The 24,800-nt window shown below is 50.4% G+C and overlaps 1 protein-coding gene and 1 long non-coding RNA gene across 4 annotated transcripts in view; one reads left to right on the forward strand and one right to left on the reverse strand.

Annotated features, from left to right (window-relative positions):
- Nucleotides 1–24,800, reverse strand: part of RPS6KA2 (ribosomal protein S6 kinase A2) — a 345,946-nt gene that overhangs the window by 267,281 nt on the left and 53,865 nt on the right. The window lies entirely within an intron of this gene.
- On the forward strand, nt 17,402–24,166 carry LOC140635603 (uncharacterized). Its single transcript, XR_012032945.1, has 3 exons — nt 17,402–17,537; nt 18,258–18,435; nt 21,071–24,166. It is a non-coding gene; the product is annotated as an uncharacterized lncRNA (long non-coding RNA).

Here is a 24,800-nt window from a genome sequence, read left to right on the forward strand (position 1 = left end):
GCTTTCTCACACAAGAAACCTTTACTCCTTCAAAGCTACTGAGACAGACACTAAGTGGGGGGCTCATCCCAGCCATGCTCACCCACACCAGTCTAGTCCCCCCCCCACCCCCCGGGTTCCTGGTCTTAGTCCTGATGTAAAGGACCCAGTCACAGTTGTGAACTTGAAAGACACTGTATCTGGGCATGGAAAGCTCTCTGGGAGTGTCTCAGGGTAGAGAGGTTGTGATCCTATGACTTTAAATGTTCCCAGAAGCTCAGCATTAGTCCCTTCCTATAATGACCTTGGCATCTGGAAAACGGGCCAAAGAATTGAGAAAATCTGCCATGATCTTCTGAGGAAGGAAAAGCAAAGTACCAAACAGGGATGTGTTTTCTTGGCAAGGAATACAAGGAGGGTCATATTTCTAAAATTAGGATCATGGTTTTACTCACTGTTCCTCACTTTTGCTCAGCTATTCCTGGGTACCTACCCCCACCCCAACATCTACACATACAACTTGCCAGGCACTAGTAGGTGGTCTTCAAGGAATACACCTCCTGATATCAAGATATCTCCTCAGTCCAAGCCCCCTCAAGTATGAGCTGGACCTACTATCTTGCTTGAAACCCACGGAATATGGCAATGATGGTGGGTTGTCACTTCTGCAATTAGGTTACAAGAGATTGTAACTTCTTTCTTGGTCGCAATCTACGGCTTCTTCCTCTTGCATGCCTTCATAAAGCAAGCTGCTGTGTTGGAGATGCTTGCATGTCAAGGAACTGAGGCCAATGATCTAACAGCTCACAACCAAGTGAGCTTGGAAGAGGGTCTTTCCCCAGCTGAATTTTCAGATGAGCCCAGATATGGCCCATACCTACACTGCAGCTCGCGGTGACTCTGAAGCTTGGGGATCCACATTCTTGGCCCACAGAAACTAGAAATAATAGATGTGTGTCCTTGTAAGTCATTAAGTTTTTAAAAAGTTGGGATACCTGGGTGGCTGAGCAGGTGAGCATCTGCCTTTGGCTCAGGGCATGATCCCGGGGTCCAGGGTCGAGTCCACATTGGGCTCTTGCGAGGAGCCTATTTCTCCCTCTTCGTATGTCTCTGTCTCTCTCCCTGTGTCTCTCATGAATAAATAAATTAAACCTTTAAAAAATTATTAAGAAAAGTTTGTTAACTTACATCAATAGATAATGAATATGCCCACTTTTTATTATGCTGTCCAAATACTACCTTCCTCTGGAAATGTCTTGGTCTACCCACACCCCTTCTAGAAGTAATGATTTTTCCTCTATACTTTCACCCAACTGGATCTGTCCTCTCCTCTTGCCACCCCACACTTACCCTTTTTGCTCTACTGCTAAGTGTTTGGAGCCAATGGCCCTGGCTAGAGGATGAGCTACCTGAGGACATCAATCCTGACATCCTTCTAACCCCAGTGTGGCTATGCACATATGAAGAGTTCAAATACCAGCTGATTTGACTTAGAGACAAATGACATGCATTTACTCTTGGAAAATTTAAGGCAGGAGGCACATGGTAATTAGAACAACCAGAAATATAGTATTTTCCCAGTTTAGATGAACCCCAAATTAACCCCAAATCCCCTTAGATATACTCTTTGTTAATTTTTTCATAAATAGAAAAACCTTATTTTTCTGGTCATGAAGAAAAACACTATTTCTCATTGCAAAAGAATTACAAAATACAGAAAATTACCTGAAGTAAAAGACACGTTGTAAAGTCATCACTCACAGAGAACTCACTTTTGACACTGTCTTTTATATCCTAGAATCTTAGGCACACATACATACTCATTTTTAATTAAAATACAAATTTTGCTCTATCGCGGTCTCATGCTCTACCCCTGGCGTTTTGTACATGTGAAACTTTTTCTTACCAATTAAGATTTGAATGCCTATTTTATTGTTGAATATTCCAACTCTACATTCGTGTACATTTAGGTTACTTCCAGTTTATTATTAGTAGCAGTAGCAATAGTAGTTACTTTATAAATAAAATGACAGAAAGGGAAGTTATAACTCAAGAATCCTAAAAGCCACTGTTTGGGGAGGAAGTCCACCCACATTTTAGAAACCCTTCCAGCAAATTCCTCAGCTCAGCCCCTCAAGCACAAGTCTTGCATTACTTACTGCTAGAAGGCAGTGGAGCCCAGTGAGTGAGAGCCACGGCTTTGGAGGAAGCCAGAGGAGGGACAGGTGGGGGAGAATGAAAGGGCCAGATGCCAAGGTCATTTAAGAGCAGAGCCACGAACGTTCCCTTAGACACACCTACCATAAAGGCCGTGGTAGAGAACAGCCCCTGCACCTGCTAACATGTAGTCTTTCATGGTGCCTTTGTGCCAGGGGCTACCTTATAACTTGGCACATTTAATCATCTTTCAAGCCTGACTAATTCCATGTCCCTATGTCCTAGAAGTACTTACTGGTACTGGTCCCATTTTATAGATGAAGAGAATTTGGCTTTCTTGAGTTAAAAAAAAAAAAAAATCTGTGTAGCTGGAGACAATGAGATCTGTCCGGGAGATAGCAAACTTTCACATAGAATGTGGGAGGCACCTCCAAGGGGTTTCAAGGGCAGCCCAGGTGGCTCAGAGGTTTAGCACCGCCTTCAGCCCAGGACGTGATCCTGGAGGTCGGGGATGGAGTCCCACATCGGGCTCCCTGCATGGAGCCTGCTTCTCCCTCTGCCTGTGTCTCTGCCTCTCTCTCTCTCTGTGTCTCTTGTGAATAAATAAACAAAATATTAAAAAAAAAAAAGGAAAGTCCTGATTGAGCAATGTTGGATTCCAGCAGTGGGATCCACCACCAAAAAAATATCCAAAGGCATTAGAAGTTATCGTCCCTTCCCTGTTAGTGGTTCTCAGGAGACATTTTTGAGCATCACACAACAGGTGTGTGGTTAGAGCCCAGACACATTGATTTGTATATTTGCAAGACAAATGTTTGCAAAAACACACATAGGTTTGGAAATGTGAACAATCTCATACACATACCAGCAATATTGCTTCAATGCAGACGGTTGAAAAAAAAATCAGGAGTTATTTTTAAGCAGAGAGAGGGGAAAAAACACCCTAACATCAGAAATAAAATTTACAAGAGTTAGCAGATATTTATAAAATTTGTGACAAGCTTAGCATCTGCAGTGAGTCATTCACATTTAACTTGTCTAAACTCATGTCTTCAACAATTTTAACATTTCCTCTTTTCCTTGATATTTTGCATTCCATTTTTAAACAGATCTAAATCTGCAAGTCACTGAAAGCTATAATGCAAAAGCTTGAAGCAGATAAACTTACAAGTATGAACTCCAAGAAATCCACTAGGTTAAAGATCTCCAAATGAACTACTTGAATAACCCTAAACACGTGTGAAAATGCTCTGGGTCCTGCCATTTGGACCAGACTGGGAGTCCATTGGTTGCGTTTGCTTATGGCTTTGCCTGTGCCTGAGTCAGGTAACAGATAGTACACTGCAAATTCCATAAAGGACAGAGGAAGTTTATTGTTACAGAAGCGGGAGCCTCGGGTCAAGGGGCCCCACCATCACAGGAGACAATCACACGTCTACACAGCCCTCTCCCTGACCACGGCTACCTGACAACCAGTATGCACCTCCACTTAAGCCACTACATCCTGGACAGATGTGAATCTGAGAAGAGCAACGTGTGAACTGAACCTGCATCTTGCAGCTTCTGCCTGCTGGCCCCACGACATCTAGAGCCCTTCTCTGCAAGGTAGTCATGTTTGGAAACACACTGTGTTCTTCCCCTCATGTCAGTGGCACCAGCTTCTTCATTTTTTCCTACAGGCCATGCTTTAAAATAATTTATTCACTAAATATTTATAGAACACCTGCGTCAAGTGCCAGGACCCATGTCCAGGGACCTTACATTCTAGCAGGTGTGGGAAACATGTCCTAAAACATCTTCTATGAACACAGTCCTTGTAGAGCGCAAGGTGTGAGATGAACACGTAACCAGGTGTGATCTGAACTCCCTCTGGTCTAGATCCAATGCCTCTCTTGTTACACCCTAAGGAACAATCTGCTTGAAGCCCAGCATTGTTGAAAACTAGGATTCAGAATGAATGAGTTGTGTCAGTGCCTATTTCAAAAATAATTTTTAGTTGAATGATCAGTGTACTTGATTCGAGGCTAAAGGGCTCATAGTACCTAAAATGTACATTTAAAACCAATAAAACAGGGGCACCTGGGTGGCTCAGTCTGTTAAGCATCTGCTTTTGGCTCAGGTCATGATCTTAGGGTCTTGGGATTGAGCCCCACATCAGGTTCCCTGCTCAGCAGGGAGTCTGCTTCTCTCTTCCTCTACTTCTCTCCTGCTTGTTCTCTCTCTCTCTCTCTCTCTAATAAATAAAATTTTAAAAAATAATACAGATAAAAAATAAAACCAATACAACATATACATAGAAGCATCAGAGAAAAAGAGCAAACAGCTCAGCTAGCCAAGAGAATAGCTGTCTCTCTACAGGAAAATTAATTTGTTCTTTATATCACCATCTACAAAACCAAATTTAATACTAGAAGAAAATAATCATTCAGTATTAGAAGGAAAAGAGATGGTCTTTATGATTTTAGGTAGGAAGAACTTCTTAAAACAAAAAACCAAAAAAACTTAACAAAAACATCAATTGGTGTGCAAAGCTCGAACATTTCTTACTACAAAAGATCCCACACAGAGAGACAAGAACAACAAGCCGTTTGAAGCTACTTGCAGCTTGTGTGACAAGGGACTAATGTCTAGAATTCATAAAGAACATCAGGAATCATTAAGGAGAACAGATGACCCGCTGGAAAAATACACAAAGGATATAAGCAAACAATTCACAAAGAAACCAAAATGGCCAAAAAACATGTCAATAGATGTCCGACCTCACCAGTAACGGAGAAACGCTGATTAAAACACTTCACACGTTAGGCTGGCAAAATGTTTACAGAGCCCGAAAACACCAAAGCATCCTCCCACTTGGTCGAAATCGAAATAGCAATTGGCAGTAATCTAGTAAAATTGAAAAGGCACTTTCTGACACAATTCCACGTGGACAGGGGAAATGGCAGGAGGCCGCAGCAGCCACGTTTAACCACCAGGATTCGCAGGGAATGTGAATGTGCGGCGGGAAGGGCACCCAAGGAAGGAACGTCACGAGCCCGAAGGGAGAAGCGAGGGTTGCAGAGATACACACACCCAGTAATTCCACTGACAGCACTTTAAAAGCACATCGAGCCATCCTATATACTGTTCACATGCGTGTTCCTTGCACACGTGCTACAGGACGTACAGACGTGGCCCGCACCCCCAGTGCAAACTAGTGGCAGGCTCAGTGCAGCAGGGGCAGCAGGGGGGGCCGAGCTTTGCCAAGGGCACTTCAGCTTGATTCCAACGTGATCCGAGGCACATGTGCTAGTGTCCCAGCGTGGTGCGCACGCTCCTGTTGCTTCTAACTGTTGGATGTTGAATATCAAATCATATTTTCTACTTTCCTAAACTTATAATTTTTTTTTCTGGCTGGGAAAGGAAAAGCACAAAAATAAATATAAGCTGGCCCTTGAGTGGATGACTTAGCCCCCGATGAGCACCAACCAATTGAATGAGGATAACTGGAAACCTCATCTCATTAATAATGTGTCGGTGGCCCAAAGCGAGCAGGAGAGGGTCAGCCAGATGTGGCCCGCCCTGCCCAGCCCGACCCTAGGGTCCTTGTGCTCACAGGGGACGGCACTTGCCAGCAGCACTTGACCAGGAAGCATTGCCCCTGTCACTCACCCCTTTTCCCTGCTCCCCACGCTCTGTTCCCTTCACACGATCTCTTTTCCTCTGCAGCACATATCACGACACTGCACGGAGCATGTTCCCATCACTTATGAGGCGTAGTCAACGGTGCAAGAAATGCAAGTTCCACGCAGACAGGGTTTGACAGGATTGCACTGACTGTTGCACAAGCTCTGGGCAAGGGCATGACAGCACAAGGACAAACCCTGTGCCAGGTTGTGGCTGCGCCCAACACGGAGGGGCTGGACGCACACGCTGGTCCCAACACAACCAGCCAGCTCCAGGATGAAGCAGGAGTCACTCTGGCTGAAGGCTCTGGAATAAGACCACGGCATCCGCCCGGCAGACAGCTGGAGTTCTCCCCAAGACCTTTATTATGGAGCTAAAGTATTTCAAAAGCTAATATATCTCCACCAAAAACTATTCTAAAAAAAAGGGATAAGAAAGATCTGTTTCCACTGCTACCCAAACGCCTTCCTGTGCCCTATTTCTACGTAGTTCTCTAGCAATGCACACAAGCCCTGGGCGCCGGGCATCTTGACTGCCCCCAACCAGCTGGCGTGAGACTCCTGTGCTGGGTCAGAGCCACCAACCTCAGAAGAGGGGGATCCACCAGGGAGGCCTCCCTTTGTGCTCTCTGTGTGGGGACAGAGCTGCCACCACAAGGGAGGCAGCCCATGAAAGTGAGCTCTGCAGGGTTGCACGGTCGCAGGCTCCCAGGGCCAGGTGCAGGCAAGGACCCTCCCAGCCCAGCGGGGAGGACTTGCTGCAGGACACCTCCCTGGATAAACCACAGACCCAGGTGCCTGACTCCAAGCATCTTCCAAATCCCGGCTGTTTAGCCACGTCCCACTTTTTAATGAGCACGTAAGATGAAATAATAGTTGGGCAAACGTGCAACGCCACACATAGTTGAACATCTAGCAGAGTGCTGTGGCCTTAGCTGCCATAACAACCGGCCACTGACTCTATGGAGAGCTCATTAGGCCCAGCCTGCACCCCAGGGGCACCATTCTGCTCCCTTAGAACCCTTATGATGTCGAGACATGCACAGGATTTTACATTTGCGTTCTCCTGGCTCCTCTGTATGCTGTCCTCTGGATGCTGCAGGGGGTTTCTCTCCATCTCCTCCTTACCTTCTCCACCATGTGGCCCAAAATACAAACCAGCCTCTATCAGGCGGGTCTTGGGCTCCAGGTCAGTGCACAGCCCCACCTCCCTTCAAAGAAGAAATAGGGCGGGGAAACGAGCGATTTATAGAGACATTAGAGGTTTGAATATTTTCCTTTTCACGACAGCTGCAGACCCTACCAATGGACAAGTCCTCCCCACCAAACCTGAGTGTCGGTGCAGGGGCCCAGAGACATCACAGAGATTGCAAGTCTCCACGTCTGTTCATCCCCAGAGCACCTGAGTTTCTAGGCAGTTCCGCACTCCTCCGTCCGGGAATAAACACCAAACCACACGGTGTGGCCACTCATGAACTGCTGCCCACTAACCTGCATTCTCCTCTTAAAGTCTCTGAGGACATCCACCCCTGCAGATGCAGTGGCTTCCCAAGGACTGCAGCAGGGTCCCTCACCCGCGACCAGGGAAGTGAAGGCCTCAGAGCACGGGCCCGCCCTGGCCTGCCACACTGCTGCGTGGTCGTGGGCCACAGCGGCCGCCGATGTGAACGCACAGAAGTTCGACAACACAGCCAGAGCCTGGCCACCAGCCTGGGAGGGAGTGTGCAGCTGGAGAAGGGCCCCTGGGTTCATGAGGATCCCGGGGGGATTTCCTTCCTTTCAAAGCACGGCCTCTATGGCGACAAGCTGGAGAATAAACAGTGCTGGGCCCTCCGCCCCTGTGATCATGGCCAGAGGGCCAGAGGGCAGAGAGGCGCCCACGAGGAGGGACATGGGGCCTCCGGCAGAGAAGCCAAGCCCACAGAGGCTCAGACACAGCTATGCGTCCTCAGGGGCACGGCTGGAAGCCCTGGGGGCACATGGGCAGAGGGGGCACAGCTCTTTATTTACTCTGCATGTCCCTACTGGCCATGCTGTCCCCAGTTTCAGAAGGACAAGGAAGCCGTCACCAGATTCAGTGACAAGAGTCTGCATGGCAGCTCCAGTTGAAGACCATGGATGTGGCCCCTCTGAAAGGCCCGTCCAGGCGTCCATCCAGCTGTGGGAAGGCACAGGTTCCCCATCCTCCTCCTCGGTAGCCTCCCCCTGTGAGTCAGCGAGTGCTGCGTAACAAAGAGCACAGACTGGGCAGCTCACAGCCGACCTCCATCCTCCCACAGTTCTGGAGGCGCTCATTTCTTGCCTTGCCGGCCTCTGGCCCTCCAAGTTTCCTCTAGATGGTTGTTTTGGTAAAGGAGCCAGTGATGTCTGCACAGCACGTCGCTCTGACGCATGCAAGGACAAGAAGGTCCTCGGTCTGGGTGCCAAACGCCCGGCCTCTCCTCGGAGTTTGGGACCAGCCGGGGGTGTGACCAGACACAAGCTGGCCTTCTGAGCGCAATCCCCGTGTGGGCCTGGGATGCGGACCCCCGGATGCTGCCCGGCCGAACGACTGCTCAGAGCACCCAGCAGCAGTCACACACGTGGGTGGAGGACCTCTGGAGGCCGTCAGGCTCCTGCCTGCGTGTGTGCTCTGAGAACATTCCACAACAGCCGCGCAGACATCCGTCCCCGGGTCCTCGGGCACGCTTCCACGTGGGAAACCATCTCTTGAAACGACACACCTGCGCCAGCAGAGACGTGCAGGTGGACGCCCAGGTGTGAGCTCACACTGGCTCTGGGGTTAGGGTCCCATGCTGCTGGGGTTCTTTACTTCAAACACAAGTGAGCTCACCAGGGCTGGGTGGCCGTGCCTCCTCGGGACGCCCTTGGAGAGAATCAGCACCCTGCAGCCACAAGCAAGACAGAGCCCCTGGTGTCCTGACACAGGGAGCCCCGGAGCACAGACGATGGGACGGGGTGGGGGCAGGCGAGGTGTCGGGGGCTGCCGTGATGTGCGGACGCCCATCAGTGTGTGAAGTGTCCTCCGAGGTGGGAAGGAAACTGGGTGCGTGGCTGTTTGTCCCGGGGAGAGCAAGGCCCCGGTGGGCAGGGTGGGAGCCCTCCCCCAGGGCAGGTGAGCTCTCAGAGGGACAGCCGCACCGCAGTGCGGCTCCTTTAAAGGAAGCCTCTGCAGGAAAGCCGAGGGTCCCCCGAGCGAGCCAGCGTTCCAACTGTCACCCTCATGGCCGCCACACCAGCCCCGTCCCAAGCACAGACAAGGCGAACGGCGAGCTTCTATTTCTGCAGCAGCTCTGCCAGAAACAGCCCGGCTGCTTGCATACGTGACCCCCTGATCCTTGCCGCACCCCGGGAGACAGGGACCTGCCCCCCCCCCCCCCCGGAGGTGACGAAATGTACTGGCCGGGCCGTGTCCAGCCCTGAGGCTGGCTTCTTTGTGCTCCCAACCTGCTACCTGTGCAGGTGAAGGCAGGTGAGGCAGGTGGAACGTTGGTGGAAGAAACAGGCAGTTGTAAGAGGTGCAGCCGGTGTTGGGGCAGGGGGCAGAGCTGGGTCCCTCCTGCTTCACGGGGCCCCCTCTCGGCACCATCAGAGGTGCTGGACAGGGGATGTCCCCTTGCCGGCTCTCTTCGGCCGTACATAGGGGTTCCGGCTGCCTCCGGCCGCCCCAGGCTTCTGAGAGCATGTGCTGGGCACACGGGGCTCCACGCCCTCTGGCCACCTCCGCCGTCCTGTCTGGTGCCGGCGCAGCCTCTGTCCTGGCAGCTAAGGTGGGCCTGGGACTCGCCACATCCTTACCGTGGACTTTGAAGCCCCATGTCCCCTCCCCATGTGCACGCGCACACACCTGTGACCTCCCCGCCCACACTCCTCCTCTTCCCCAGACACCAGCTCCTTCTTTTTTGCTTCCCTGGGGCCCTGCCCTCCCAGCAGGGCCTCCCCCAGACCACCTGCCACCCTTCCCTGTCCCTTCATTGTCTCCAGAGCACACAGTCCTCTCCCCAGATGACCTAGATGTCAGGACCTGAGGGCAGCCACCCCACTGTGTTCCTGACGTGTCCCTTGGGGACAAAGGACAGCATCGCTCGCTGGGGCCATGCCACGGAGGCCTCACTCCCGGACACTAGGAGGGAGGGTTATGTGGCCCGTGCCCAGCAGATCCATGGCTCAAGTCGTGAATTGGTACAAAACAACAGAAGCTGGAAATTCACGAACCCAAGCCCTCCCCTTGGAAGGGGGATCTTCGCCAAGAGCTGCATCTCCCTCTTGCTGGGGAGATTATGATCACACACAGGGAGAAAGCCCAACTCTCGGGGGACAGACTCTGTGGGGCCACCGCCAGCTGCACGCAGGTGTGAAATGTCCTGTGAGGGCGGCCCGGGCTTGCATCCCACAGCTCAGCAAGTCACAGAGCACCTCACCGTAAATCGGCCCCAGCTCCAGAGGACGGCAGCCTCTGCAGGTCAGTGGGGCCACAGCAGAAAGAAGATATTACAGCATCATTTCTGCAAATCAGCAGGTTTCACTGACCCATGCTGCGTCCTGGAAACCTCACAGATGTGACTCCGCAGCTGCCTGTCTGTCCTGCGGGAAGGGGTGGGAAGACCAGCACTCTCTGGCCGGGTGATTCTGGTGGGTCTCGCAGGTGAAGAAGGCCTGGGATGAATTCCAGGGGTGGGAACACACTAGTCACAGGGGGCCCCGTCAACATGCTAGTCACAGGGGGTCCCGCCACCAACACGCTAGTCACAGGGGGTCTCATCATCAACATGCTAGTCATAGGGGGTCTCCCCCCTGTCAACACGCTAGTCACAGGGGTCCCCCCATCAACATGCTAGTCACGGGGGTCTCCCCCCCACCAACACGCTAGTCACAGTGGGTCCCGCCATCAACATGCTAGTCACAGGAGGTCTCATCATCAACATGCTAGTCATAGGGAGTCTCCCCCCTGTCAACACGCTAGTCACAGGGGGTTCCACCCCCATCAACACGCAAGTCACAAGGGGTCCCGCCGTCAACATGCTAGTCATGGGGGTCTTCCCCCCACCAACATGCTAGTCACAGGGGGTCTCATCATCAACACGCTAGTCACAGGGGGTCCCGCCATCAACATGCTAGTCACAGGGGTTCCCCCCATCAACACACTAGTCACAGGGGGTCCTGCCATCAACACACTAGTCATGAGGAAGATTTCTGCAGGTTCACTGGGGAGCAATCTGTCCTGCTGTGGGAAACTACTGAGCACCTGCCTGACTTAGGCCCATCTGCAAGAAGAATCCATCCACCCGCCCTTGGGGACAGAGAACACATGACAGGAAGGGTGTGGGGTGCAGGGATCCTCTCTCCTGCTGGACTGGGCATTAGGGCCTCCATGTAGGGCCGGGGAAAGACCCTTCCCGGTAAGGAGCCTGGAAGGAAGAGGGTGTGTCTGAGCTCAGAATCACAGTGCTCCTGAGTTTCTCGTTTCCAAGCCCCACAAACGTCCAGGTTTTTTTGCTTAAGCTGGTCGGATTAGACTTCGTATCACTAGTGGGTTCTAACACTCACAGAATTTGGGATTTTCTGCAAAGCCAAACAGATGCACAGACTCCTGGGACTCTATAGAACAAAGAGCATCTTCTTCATGACTGTTCACAGTCAAAGGCTGGGAAGCAAAGAAAGTCCTGAAAAGTAGAAGCCAATCCTTCCCTCGCGCAGAAGACCATGAAGCAGAGGATAACAACAGGCTGGGTCTGCGAAGATTATGACTTAGCACTGTTTGCTCATCTAGCCAAAAAGGTATTTAATCTGATTAATCTGTATCTGAGTGTTAATATATTTTTTAAGATTTTATTTATTCATGAGAGACACAGAGAGGCAGAGACACAGGCAGAGGGAGAAGCAGGCTCCATGCAGGAGCCTGATATTGGACTCAATCCTGGGTCTCCAGGATTAGGCCCTGGGCTGAAGATTGCACTAAATCGCTGAGCCACCCGGGCTGCCCTAATGTTTATTATGTTTATTATTTTAAATAAAGATTTTGTTTCTAACAATTTTAATTATAACCTTCCTCATCCAAAAGAGGCCGGCCTAGCAGACCGGGCGGTCGGGCGGCCACCTCTGACCAGCAGCCTCACACAGTGAGAAGCCCACACGGAAGGGACGAGCTCCGAGGGGTGTCTGAGACCCACGTGGTCATCAGGAAAGCCTATTCAAGGACTAGGGGATAACTCAGAATGAACTGAAAGAAATCTTCAGAGAGAGAGAGAGCTTATTTTATGTTAGTAAAATTGTAAGAAGCTGCTGACTTCAAAAGAGGGCACTGGGCAACAAATTGATAAGCTGTTAAATAGTTTAATTAACTCAAGGATGGTGGATCCACATGCACGAGAAGGTTATCACAGAGCAACTCTATTAGGGGAAGATTCTAGGCCTGGCCAAGCCCTTACTTGGGCGTCTCACTTTGTCAGATGGAAAAACAGCCTACAGAGCAGTTACAGCCACAGAGGGGGACGTGAGTTCGAATCCTGATCCACCACGTCATCTGCCATGACCATCTCCCCGCCACCACCACCCCAAAGGTTTGTGCTGGTGGTGAGATCTGGACCAGGGGGATGGATGCTCTACATGGTCGCCGCAGTCCGGGTCCTGACCCTTGCGGTGAGCCTCACACATTCTGCTGGGAGCCAACACTTCCAGCCTTGACTGTGCACGCGGCCTACTTGGTGGGGCCAGCCCGCTCACCGTGAGCGGCCTTCTGCAGAAGGCAGAAACACAGGTGCCATTTCCCGGTACGTGGCATTAAATACCAACTCCTCTCTCCGGCCATGCTACCCCTGCCTGGAGCCCATGGTTCCCCAAGGACAGAAGGCCGGCCATCCTGCAGGACTCTAAGTGGGTAGGCCCTTGCTCACAGCGGTAGCCCCCTACCCAGAGCTCTATAAGTAAATATATATTTTTAAAGATTTTATTTACTTATTAGAGAGAGAAAGAGCACAAGCAGGGGGAGTAGCAGAGGGAGAGGGAGAAGCAGACTCTCTGCTGAGCAGGGAGCTAGATGTGCGACTCGATCCCAGGAGCTGGATGTGCGACTCGATCCCAGGACCCTGAGATCATGGCCTTAGCCGAAGGCAGACGCTTCACCGACTGAGCCACCCAGGCGCCCCCGTAAGTAAATATTTATGGGCTGAACCACCATCCTTAGGGAGAACTAAGAGACACCACCTCTGGTCATCCAGCCGTGCTCACTTGACTTCCTTTATCCACATCAAAATAAGCCTCTTACCAGTAAAGGTGTAGTCACGACATCAGAAAACCAATCTCTGTAAAGACTCAATAATACATTTGAAATCCCCGTTACAGTTTCCAACGTGAGCAGCCTTGACATTCACAGGAGGCCATCTCCGTATCTCCTCTCCACCCTGCTCTTAAAAGGCAGCGTCGCTCCTCACGGGCACCGTTGTCACAGGCAATGCATGTGTGCCACTGGGGTAGATGCTTTATGAGAAGCAGAGAGATGAAGTCCAGGTCCGTGGCTTCACGGATCTGAGACGATCAAGGGTCTGGGGAGCCATGGGATGGCCCGAGCGATGGAGGCAGAGACATCAGGCCAGGGCGTTCCAGGGGCTCCATTCCCGTTTGTTCCCAAGACGCTAGCTGCTTACACTTCACCCACCTGCTTCTCAATGTCTGCGATGCTCACTGTTACGAGTTTCCTTTGAACAGATTATTTTTGTTGATAAAATGAAAAGAGAATCAATAAACAGGCAAATGAACTATACTTTCTAGAACACTCTCTCCTCCCCTTTCCTTCATGTGCGCCATTCTTTTCCTGCAACCTTTTTTTTTTCTTTATTTATCTATTCATGAGAGAGAGAGAGACAGGGACAGAGACACAGGCAGCGGGAGAAGCAGGATCCATGCAGGGAGCCTGACGTGGGACTCGATCCCGGGTCTCCAGGATCATGCCCTGGGCTGAAGGCGGTGCTCAAATGCTGAGCTACCTGGGCTGCCCCTGCAACTGGTTTTTAACAGTGAATGTTTCCTATCATCGGTCTTTAAATAATCCTCTATATAAACTGCCTTTAAAAACTCCTCTCCAGGGATCCCTGGGTGGCGCAGCGGTTTGGCGCCTGCCTTTGGCCCAGGGCGCGATCCTGGAGATCCGGGATCGAATCCCACGTCGGGCTCCCGGTGCATGGAGCCTGCTTCTCCCCCTGCCTGTGTCTCTGCCTCTCTCTCTCTCTCTATCATAAATAAATAAAAATTAAAAAAAAAAAAACTCCTCTCCAGGGGATCCCTGGGGGGCTCAGCAGTTTAGTGCCTGTGCCTCTGCCCCTCTCTGTGTCTCTCATGAATAAATACATAAAATCTTTTAAAAAAATTAAAATAAAAATTCCTCTCTTATCTTTTAAGCATCCCTTAAACGTGGTAGAAATCTTTCCCAAGCTTGTGTTTTTAAAACCACATAATTACATTTCTCCTCCCTCACTCCTAGCAAGTCACAACTTTATTGCTCACACTTTTTATTACAAGTTAGCTGTGGATAATGTTGTCGGACGATTTTTTTTTCTCGTCCTATGAACACAAAATGTCCTAATACGTGCACAAAAATCACCATCTCTGCTTTGACCTTGTTACCCACGCTTCCACAACTTTCTCCCGTTACACCACGTGGTAAAAGCAAAAAACAATTCAGATGAGCTTAATAGAAAGAGTCACATGTCACATCGCAGTTTAGAAGCGCATCCAGGGGGAAAGAGACCAACTGCTGTCACTGGAGTTTATCCCCGTGAGAAACACATTTCACGTGCCCTGCCTTTAGGCTGTTCATGCGACGTGTCATAATGAGGTTATTATCATTATTACACGCAATGTGCTCGACAAACAGTCGCGAGTGGCTATGAAACTGGGGAAAGACACAGAACTGAGTTGCCCGTGGGCTCTCTGGGGCCAACCACCAAAGGCCTTGGGATCCGCTACCTGAACACACTCACTTTTCAGATACCCACCAACCCAACAGCATGGCCAGGGACCCAAATTCTGGGAAATGCCTTTGCTGCCGCTGTGAACTTCCTCCGCGGTGCTCTCTTGTGCTGTCCCCCATCCACCTGCCCAGGACCCCTCATAGGACACGTGGGGCACATGGCCTCTGGGTCCTGCCGCCCCGGGTCTGCCTTTCACTTCAGTACAACTACCTGGGCATCGGTGTTGTCACCTGGAGCGCTTTCTCAACTACAGGGACTTGGTCTCACCTGTCTTACTTCACGCAACAAGTATGCATGTTTCAGAAACAATTGAGAGTGTTTTGCAATAGAGGTTTTATTACTCTTCAGGTATGGCAAGGCCAGAAGTCAGGAGTCAGCTGCCACTGGGAAGACGGCTCTTGACTCATGTCCCCAAGAGGCAGGGGCACAGTGTGACATGCAGGGGCTCACGGGGAAGCCTGGTCAGTCAGGGGGCAGCAGGGACAGGGGACCTTTACTGAGGTTTCCATAGGGAGGACAGGTGAGGTGGGGTCAGCAGGCTCAGGACTGGCTAGTCTAAGTCTTAGTGGGCTCTTGGGTGTCATGATGCCCTAGTTGTCTGGTACCTGCCCTGGGGTCATTAGGGTGGGGGAAGCTCCTTATCTGGTACCTGCCCTGGGGTGATGAGGGCAGGGGGATGCTGGTTGTCTGATACCTGCCCTGGGGTGATGGGGGTGGGGGGCTGGTTTTCTGGGTCCTGCCCTGGGGTTGATGGAGCCAGAGGGCTGTTTGTCTGGTACCTGCCCTGGGGGTGATGAGGGTGGGGGGCTAGTGGCCCAGAGTGTGGGAGCCCCACAGAGGGGGGTCAGCTTGCATGTGAAAGGTACACCCTGAGTGAGGTGTCTCTAGGAACGGGCTCACCCTGAAGGGACAGTCTTCCCCAGGTGTCAAAGTGTCAAATACAGAAGGCAAACACCGGCAGGCTGAGGTCACTCTCCCAGTTCTCCGGGGGCGGCTGACCCCTGACATATTCTCCCTCACAGTATAAAGACAAGAGCTGGGAAGGAGCTCGGCAGGACCACCACTCCGTCGCGCTCCACCACACTCTCTGTGTGATCTTGGGCATTTCAGCTCCTCGGCCCCTCAGTGTCCTTGTCTAGAAGTGGTGGGTGGGCCGTGTGATGTCGAAGGCCCCTCCAGGGCCCAAATTTTACCAGCCCCTCCTCATGACCCGCAGCACAGAAAATCTGTATTCCTACAGCTGTCAAGGGACCCAAACTCCACTAAATCCTAACAAAACGGACGGTTCCCTCTGCACAAAGACCCGTGTGAGGGTCTGACATCCACGCGTGTGTCCCGGGGGCTTCAGACGTCCGTGGGGAGGTCAGATCCTCAGCGCACTGTCCGCCTGGACCACACGGGGCTGGCTTTGGATGGAAGTGCTTTTCTGCTCTGTATGTTGGTCTCCCCTCCTCAGTCTACAATTCAGGGCCTTATAAAAAACAATTCAGGGCCTTATTAAGAAATGCCCCCCACTTGCCACAGGCCACTGTCACTGCTTCTCACATGGTGCCCCCTCCTGGGAGGCCTGCGGGAGGCACATCTCTCTGGGCTCAGTGACAAAAAGGGATGTGTTCACCTGACCCACTGGTTTGGGGTTTGGTTTGTTGTAGCCTGGAGCGCGTGTGTTCCCCTCCTCGGGGAGCCAGCAGCCTCGGCATGATGTCCATGGTGCACGGTCTGTGTGCACCCCACGCCTCCGGACCTCAATCTGGGATACCAACCTCACACCACGCTTCAGATCCATGTCTTTACCTTAATTCCTTCCCCTACACGTGCACTTACTTGTTTTTAAATCTCCTATTAGTTATACTTGTTCACTTTATTGATGTCTTTGGGAAAAAGAGGGTTATCAATAAGGAAATGCTCCTAGAGATGCAGCGCTCGCTGAGATGGAGGGTCGGGTGAGGGACGCAAGTCCAGGGGTGCAACTTCTGCTTGTGGTCTACGCTTCCACACGGTGGGCAGGCCCTATGTTTGCCTCACTGCCTTGTTTACTTAATCCCCAAAGTAGATGGAAACAGCTTGTATTCACCTTTTAAAATTCACCCTTAAAAATAGTCTTTCTGGGCAGCCCCGGTGGCCCAGCGGTTTAGTGCCGCCTTCGGCCTGGACCTGATCCTGGAGACCTGGGATCGAGTCCCGCGTTGGCCTCCCTGCATGTGAGCCTGCTTCTCCCTCTGCCTGTGTCTCTGCTCTCTCCCTCTCTCTGTGTGTGTGCCTCTCATGAATAAATAAAATAAAATATTAAAAAAATAGTATTTTGGAGTGATTTTAAAGTGAAACATAAGTTTATCTTAAAATTATATTTTTAGCATGAAGATCTACAAAGGACATTTTTATTAACCACAGATCTGCAGATAACAAGCATACACACACTTGGAGATATTTACTAAAACAGGAGAATCAGAACATTTCTTGTTTAACATAAAAAAATATAAGTAAATAAAAAAAATATATGAAGTTGGTGGGAAATCACAGATTTCCTCAAAAAAGTATTCAGACTCACAAATCCCATACCCATGTCAGGATGCTGGTGATTTTTAAAACCCTGTATTTCATAACCCTCCTCCCCTGAAAAAGGGATATGACTCAAAGTAATTTCTCTAGCAGATCCCACAGACAGAGTTGCTCTCATGCCTGACCTGCTTGGACGTAATCCGATGCACACTCACTGCCCGGACTATGATGCATCCTGAGTTATCCGACTTACAAACTGGCGAGAGCTGAGGTCAGCAGCAGTGGGGACCACGTGTTCCCTGGGTGGAGTCTCAGTCTGGGAAGATGAGAGTGCTCTGGAGATGGGCGGTGGTGGTTGCACAGCTAAGGACACGTACCCAATGACCCTGAACGGGACACTTGGAAATGTTTAACATGGTAAATGGAAATGGTTAGAATGGCAAATTTTTCTGTTATGACAATGGGATATTCCTCAGCCTTTAGAAACGACAAATACCCACCATTTGCTTCAACGTGGATGGAACTGGAGGGTATTATGCTGAGTGAAGTAAGTCAGTCGGAGAAGGACAAACATTATATGGTCTCATTCATTTGGGGAATATAAAAAATAGTGAAAGGGAATAAAGGGGAAAGGAGAGAAAATGAGTGGGAAATATCAGAAAGGGAGACAGAACATGAGACTCCTAACTCTGGGAAACGAACAAGGGGTGGTGGAAGGGGAGGAGGGCAGGGGGTGGGGGTGACTGGGTGACGGGCACTGAGGGGGGCACTTGACGGGATGAGCACTGGGTGTTTTGCTATATGTTGGCAAATTGAATACCAATAAAAAATAAAAATAAATTTCTGTTATGTGCATTTTACGATAGAAAAAGAAAAAAAGTTAAAGGCAATCGGCTCAATCAGAATCTCTTCTAAAATATCAGCTTTCAGTAACGGTTTCAATAAACGTCAACTTTGTCATATTTCGTTCCTTTTCCTTCTAAAAACACAGACCCGTGACTGAGTGACCCGTGATTGTGACCTCCTTGATTGTGCAAATGCACACGAGAGCAACCCACTGCGTCCCATGGGTGACGCAGTGACCCGTGACCTCCTTGATTGTACAAATGCACAGGAGAGCAACCCACTGCGTCCATCCGGGCTGGGGCACGCCCTCAGAGACAAGGCAAGTGCGAATGTGGACAGCTGGTGTCAATGCTGGGCTGCTCTCTGTGTGCCCCCCGCGACCTGTGACCTTAGCCGTGGCTGCCAAGATCGAGGACACTCATTGCCCAGCAGCATGTGTCAGAACCGCCCCCAGGGCCCCCAGGGCAAGTGCCCGGTCTCCCCCTTACCTTCCTAAGAGTTTGTGCAGCATCTTGTGCGGCAACCTGAGCATGATCTACCCCCGGGAGCCCAGGGGCTGCAGGGCGTCTGAGCCATTGTGCACCTGTCTCTGCCCTGTCAGCTCCCAGCAGCTGCCCCTGCTGCTCTTCCCGCCCTCTCTCCGCCTCCACCCTGCACCCTTCCAGCAGCTCGGACCCCCTGCAAGGAATGGGGTGGAAGCTCTAGGTCCTGCGTGCTCGCACTCAGGCAGGCTGGGCCCCCAACTGCGAGGGGCAGGCTGTCCATTCTCCTGCTCTCAACGCAAGCTCATGGACTCTGCTGAGTCCTAACAGCCTGTAACACAACATCTGGCTGATTCCATCAAAGCAGGAGCTTCCCGGGGAACAAGTCAAATGTTCCAAACTGTCAGCCACACCGCAGGGGGCAGGTGGGGAGAGATGCTCCCTGCAGCAGCCCTACCAGCCCAGGAGCACTGTCCCACTAGGTGGGCACCCTAGCAGGAGGAAGGTGAATAAAAACAGTTGCTTCTTTCTTTAGGTAGCACCGGGTCTGCTAACGGACACAGATCATGCAAGGATTGTCTTACACTTTGAATAACCCACGCCACAGACACACACATGCACATGCATGCTCTCCCGTGCACACACTTTCTGTCTTCAACTAAATCTGCTTTGCCTCCCTGGTGAACACGGAGCACCCAAATTCCCTGCAGAACCACTGGTCCTTTGCAGCCGTCACTTGCAACGAGCCTTATCTGGGCCACACCAGTGGTGTGCAAGGTTTCACATGAAACTTATAAGCCAGGAGCAAGGTCAGGGTCAGGCCTATGACACTGGTTTCTTTTAAAGCTCCTGTGGGTGCATAAGTCAGCTCCTCCTCTGAAGACCTAAAGATGCTGCCCAGAAACCCTACCAACCAATAATCAGCTTTTAGGTGACAGATGCCAGAAGTCATTGTTACGGGTGTGGGTGTGGAAATAAATTGGTATAAAAACATAGGGTATGGGAAGAAGGGATCAAAGAGAAAGAGGACACTGAAGATGAGAGAGAGAAATTGCCTTGACAGACGGTGGCACACGTGACAGAGGGATGGCTGGTCCAGCTCTTTCTCACACCAACACGTCAAAGGAGATGTCTTTTCTGGCCAAACGAAACCAGTCATACAATCGTCCGTTCCCCACCAGTTGCTGTCCCAGGAAATGTGCCCCAACCAAACACCTTTTCACTCATTCTATTGCCTCTGCAGCACAAAGGCTTAATAAATGTTCCCTTCCCGGATGGCAGAATGGACTCACGCACGTTGATCCCTGCACATGTCCTGTGTGCACATGGACACACACGCATGCAAACGTGCACACACACACACAGCTCACACAGAGTGGTTACCACGTCGGCCCTTCGGAGGCACATCCGCAGGCAGAATTTTTATTCATCTTATTTCCTGCTAGAAAGACTTTGCTAGGAACCTAGAATATAAGATTTTAAAAATATGTGCCATACACCTGCATGTTTTCCATGCATTTTTCCTATTCTGGACTGGTAATTAGCACATTCTGAGCAGAATGATCACACTCCTGAGCTTACGTACTTTGGGAATAAAGCATGGTTTGTTCGTAGGCTGAATTATGGCAGTAGAGAAAATGCCCGTTTTTAAACACCCCTCTATTCCATTTTGCTTACTGACAGCTGGAAGAAAATACTAACATCAGGAAATTCATAGAAACAAGTGCTGTCCCTGCTCTCACAAAAGTTCTTGTCTCTTCCTTCGTTTGGGTCCAGACAGTCCCTGCACCTGTCAGTCTTGAGTTCTCAAAGCAGCAGGAGCTGAAAAGACATTCTAGTGCCATTCTTTTCCCCTAAAATTAATCGGCATCTCACCCCTTTGAAAGTTCTGGATCTTAACACCTGCATGCAGTCTCTCTCAGAAAGCAGCAGTCGCTGTGGGGAGCAGCCTGCCTGCCACAGGGGGACTCAGCCCACCCTGCACACGTGGCTCTGCAGCCCACTCCTGGGGGCTTCCAGAACATGCCGAGAAACAAGTTCACGCCACCTCAAGTCCTACTCCCCAGTATTTCTGAGTGTTGGAGGACAGTATAAAAATTTTCCTTACAGCCTGGGCTCCTGTGATCCTTCCCTGATATTTCAATTATTTCAATAGTCCTTTGCTTTAGCAAAAGGATATCGTATTCAGGTTGGATGGAAACTTTGAATTTTTTTATTGAATTTTTGTTTGGTGGAAGGAGGGTTGTTGATGTTCCAGTTTTATCACAACTGCATGGGATACAAGCAGAACGTTTTTTTTTTTCTCTATCTGTAACAGGGGCAACCCCTTGAAAAAGCAGCTTATCTCCCAAGGGACTGTTCACAGCATCGCTGACATCAGCATCGCCGGGCAGGTGGTTGGGGGGGTGCTCTTTGGAGGAAGAAGGGTGGGCTTGTTTGGGGTGACAAACTGTTTCCTTTATTATTCTCCAGGCAGGATAAAATTAAAGGCTTCAATATCTACTTCGAAGGGCGTAGCTATCTGGTCTCCTATAAAAGAAGAAATCCTGAGAGGTAAACAAGCAGCATCTAGGCAGCAGCACCAACAAGCTCAGCAGAGCTCCTGGCCGATGCGGGGGCCCACGCACCTGCTCCGACGGAGACCTGGAGTCTGCTCTGGCTGCAGAGCATGAGGGGCACAAGTGGACGGTTGCCCCCCACCCCTGGGAGGCTCAGGTTAACATGGGCCACAGAAAACTCAGAAAGGAGCCTAGCCAAAAATGTCATCTTTTCTGCATCACACGTTTTGCCCAAATCGTTTGAAACACTGTGCTCACCGACCATTCTCGTTCCCTGTCTTCACCTGGTGACAGTGTGCGGGAGCACAGAGGGAGCAGGGCGGGCAGAGAGCGGAGGCAAGAGTCCGGACAACCCTGACCTGAAATCATCAGTCTGTTGTAACGATGTTCTGAGGTGTCCTAACTGCAATTCAACTGAAACTCCCGTAAGGATGAGAAAGTAGTCGCCCAAGACTTACTGCTTTTGGAAATGCATTAGAGATGGATGGGGTCTCCAGTCTCTATCTTCAGCGGTCATGGTGAAACCAGCGGCTTTGTACTGGAGACCTTTCCTTTCTGATGAAATTTAATTGCAGGTATATATGGAAGCATGTGGACTGAATGTTGTCATGGTGACTACGGCAAGAAATTGCCTTTCATGCCCTGGGAAATCTCCATGACAATCCCGGCATATTCATCTTCCAAACACTTTTGAAAGAGACATCATTTTGAAAACCAGCCATCACTGTGTATTGGGCAGTGCTTTAAAGGGACTGCGACTGGTGTCACATGGGGCATCCATCCTCTAGCAGCGGAATGAAGATGCTTGCACGATATGCCCAAGAAGTACACCACCACCACCACCACCACAATGGTTTCCTCGGGACCTCGGTGCGGGTCTTCCCCTGTGAAACCTAGCTCAAATGTCCCATTTCTCTGAGTCCCCCAGAATCAGACGGACCAGCCCAGACCAAGACAACGCTATGTGTTTGCCATGTCTCTCCTCTCTCCGGGGCCAGGAAAGAAGGCAGGGTGTGATTTTTTCATTCGCCCTTTCTTACAAGAGCAGTTGTGGTGGGACTGAAGGCACCAGACTAGCTCATAATGGGGCAGAGAGGGAAGGAGAGAAGTGGAGGCACACTCCCAGGAGGGGAGCCAGCCCACGACGAGCAGGTGCACGGGTCCGCATGGGCCCGTGTGGGAGCCATGAGTTTCCCAAAGCACAGGAGCTGAAATGCCAGCTTTTTCTCTGAAAAATGAAATGGGAACCCTTCATCATGAGTGGGCAGCTGCTAATAACGTGAGGGAAAGTGCTTGCAAAAGGAATCTGGAGACCAACAGCAACAAACATCTTTGCCTTTATAAACGTGTACAATGTTTACGTAACACACATTTGTATATTTATATGTGCACATCCATGAGTGTCTAAACACACATGAAAGAAAAACGAAGTACTTAAAAGATCTGACTGCGTATCTCTAATTCATGTCCACGCTGGCCCAGAAGGTAACGTGGCCTGGGTCAAGGTCATATTCCTTGGCCTAGTAGCTAAGTCAGGAGAGGATAGGATTCTACCCTGGCTCCATGGGCTTCTGGTCCTTTCTTAATCCCACCCAGCTGCCATGCTGCTGGCCACCGACCCCAAGAGCACGATAAAGGGATAAAGAGTGGCCCCTGTGTACTGAGGAAGGAAAATATCCAAAAGGAAAACCATATAGAAGAATCACAGTATTGGACTAACAGTACACGTTTTGAGAAAGCAACGTGCACGACTCCTCAAGCGGAGAAACCAGGGGAAGCCATCGCGGGTGCTGACGTCTCTAGGCCAACAAGCTGTGTTGCTGAAGCTGTGCTCCATGGGAAACTAAGGGCTGGGAGAAGCCCAGTGTTTCGGGGGCTGCCATTCCACAGGTGCCCCCTCCCCACCATGGCTGGGCTCCATCAAGCAGTGGATTCACAACTGGCGATGGCTGGCGACCGTCTGCTGCCATGAGCTCACCAACAGCGTATGCCCCGGCCGCTCCCTCCTCTGACATTCTCCATAGCCCTGGTGTTCACGCAGGCGGGCTCCTCGGTGCGCCCACAGCTCACGGGCAGGCTCAGAGACTTGAATAAGTTGCACCGTCGTAAAAAAAATAATAGCTTAATTTAACTTTTAGTAGATCATAAGGATAGCCATAATTTCCTATAGCTCTTTATAGTGTTTCTCCCCCAAGACCATAATTTAGAAGAGGATGCCTAAACTGGAGCATAGGATGTAAGATGTCAAGCTGGCATGTGCAAAAGCACTGAAAGAGCATCCTACTCGTTTGAAAGACAAGAGTTTGAGCCTCACCCCTCAGCTGCATGACTCAGCAAATTTCTTCACTCCTCCTGACCTTCGCTTCCTCCTCTGTGAAATGCAGGAAGAGTAAAGGAAGAGTAGCCACGGAAGGTTGCCGGGACAGTGGCAGGTGCCTGGTGAGGAGTGGTCCTCCTGCTAAGGGAAGGAGGAGCTGGTGTCCTGCTCCTGTCCCGGCCCTGGCTCTGCCCTGACACCGTTGGGAACACCTGCTGCAGCAGAGCGCTTCCTGCTTCTCTGGGTTCGCCTGAGGTCAATATCTCAATGGCTAGGATTACAAGAGGAGGAAGTCACAAGGCGAATTACAAATTCAAACAGAAAGTTCCCTTTGGGTTGCTTGGGATGCATAATTATGACAGCAACCTCTTTTACGCTGCCTTAATAAATCCCAATGACTTGTCAGTTCATTGAATTCTTTTGTGCTATTTGTCACTAAGTGTCATGAACTGTCACCTTAAATTGGTGAAATCACCTAAGACATTAGAGTTTTCCATTATGTCACTAAACCCAAGGCATCTGTAATATATCACCACCCAAAGATTGGAGTCATTTTAATACTTTTAGGATGAATTGAGCCTTAGCTAATTAAAATTTTTAATATAATTATTGCATAAGTGGTATAGAATTCTTGAAATTTATAGAAAGTATGACAAAGAAAAAAAATCATCTGTGATCCTGGAACTTAATAAAAAGCTTTGAGACTTTTTCAGTGTTTTGTGGGTTTGTTTTTTTTTTCCTATAGATCTTATCTGGAAATGGGTGGGAAGTCGGGTATAGCTGAATATGCTAAAATGTGGGAGTCAACCTTTTTCCCTAAAGTTAATGTTTGGTTTTTCTCCAGCTATCTTGAAGGGAAAGGCTGTTCCTAGCACAAAATTGGCCCCTACATGCTTCATTGGGTTTCTGCTGAAGGGTGGCATACACATGGAGGGACTGTCCAGTGATTAAAGTCAATGCGGGAATGAGACTGTGTATCTGTCTCTTTCTTGATGATTCAAGGAGAGAACAAAACACCCAGAGGTTGCAGACGCCTTCCTTCTTGGTTGCAGTTCCCTCTGCTACCAACTCTGTTCTGGACCCTTCCCTGGGCGCCCTGCCTGCACCATGGAGATGGGCATCCCAGCCCCGTGACCCATCACAGCACTGATGCACCTTCCCCACCACCCCCACCCCGGGCCCTCCACACCCTGTCTTCACCCAAGGACTGTGAGGTGAGACTCCAGCAGTGTCCCTAGCGCATCCCCAGATGAGGACGCCTTAACCCGAAGCCCAGCTAGCAAGGAGGAGACTCAGCTCCCCAGCACAAGGAGCCAGCTCTGGGGTAGGAT

The sequence above is a fragment of the Canis lupus genome, chromosome 1 (assembly GCF_048164855.1).
Source record: "Canis lupus baileyi chromosome 1, mCanLup2.hap1, whole genome shotgun sequence".
Taxonomy (NCBI): domain Eukaryota; kingdom Metazoa; phylum Chordata; class Mammalia; order Carnivora; family Canidae; genus Canis; species Canis lupus.